The sequence below is a fragment of the Podarcis cretensis genome, assembly GCF_951804945.1.
Source record: "Podarcis cretensis genome assembly, chromosome: 2".
NCBI lineage: Eukaryota > Metazoa > Chordata > Lepidosauria > Squamata > Lacertidae > Podarcis > Podarcis cretensis.
Genome location: NC_137171.1, coordinates 119,070,888 through 119,072,371, shown reverse-complemented (window position 1 = coordinate 119,072,371; position 1,484 = coordinate 119,070,888).

The window sequence follows — 1,484 nt, the reverse complement described above, 5'->3', positions numbered from 1 at the left end:
CAAGGTCCCTCGTGGGGGTTTGTTTCCCTGTGTGCATGCACCATTTTAGAGGCACACTTGGAAAGGACTCAGTTGGATCCAACATAGCTAATCCTAATTCGAGACTCTGTCAGGTATTCTGTCATTTGACAATATTTAAAGCACTCATCTTTTTGCAGCCGCTGGACCTCTCTTCTCAGCTGATTTCACAAAATAGGTGCATCTTGATTTTTTTTCTAATTCTGATTTCAACCAGGATCTTTGAAACGTTTGCAGTTCCTTGCCTCTCAATGCCGCCTGCCTTTTAGAATTTATAACTATGGCAACCCCTTTGTAAGCCGCCTTGGCTCTCTGCCTTGGAAAAAGGCGGGGTATAAATAAGTAGAATACCACAGGTGAGGATAAAGCTGCTCTTGAACTCGGATCTTGCTTGGAGCACCTGCGGGGGGGGCGGGGATTCTGTCCTGGGGGCGCCGCTGGCCTGATCCTGCAGCCGGGTTTCCCCCTCCTGCTTCAGAGCCGGAGACCAGCCGGGCTCCCTCTCTGCCCGGAGCAGCCAAGAGGCTCCTGCCCCGCGGCTCCGCAAGGGTTAACTGCGGCGACAGAGCTTCGATTCCTAGAGCGGAAGGGAAGACTGGCGAGAGAGGAGGCGCTTCCGCTTCCTGTTCCGCTTCCCCGGGTTGATGCTGTCCTCCCTGGAGGCGGGTAACTGGGGGGAGGGGGCCGAGCCGGGGGCGGAACTGGGGGGCGAGAGGGAGGGCGCCGCGTCCCTCCTGGGCGGCGGGGAAAGGTCGTCCTCTCCTGGGAGGGGAAGCGGGAGGCCGAAGCGACGCTGCTCGCTGGCCTTCGCCGGCCTCTGGCCTCATCCTGCGGCCTTTTCTCCCGCTCCTCTGTCCAGAGAAAGCAGAAGGAGCGCCCAGCAAAGGCCGCAGGGCAGGGAATGGGGAGGAATGGCAGGGAGTGAACAGGGAGCCGGGAGAGTCTCCTGCCAGCCAGGGAGGAGCAGGAGGAACAAGAATTATCATTATTCTATTCCTTCATACCCCGCCCATTTAGCTGGGCTTCCCCAGCCACTCTGGGTGGCTCCCAACAGAAAATTAAAAGCACAATAAAAGAGGAAACCTTAAAAGCTTTCCTCAACAGGGCTGTCTTCAGATGTCTTCTAAAAGTCAGATAGGTGTTTATTTCCTTGACATCTGAAGGGAGGGCTTTCCACAGGGCGGGTGCCACTACCGAGAAGGCCCTCTGCCTGGTTCCCTGTAATTTGGCTTCTTGCCGCGAGGGAACTGCCAGAAAGCCCTTGGAGCTGGACCTCAGTGTCCGGACTGAACGATGGGGTGGAGATGCTCCTTCAGGTATACTGGGCCAAGGACATTTAGGGCTTTATAAAAGGTGGGCCCCTGGGGATATACAGTGGTACCTCGGGTTACATACGCTTCAGCTTACAGTCTCCGCTAACCCAGAAATAGCACCTCAGGTTAAGAACTTTGCTTGAGGATTAGAAC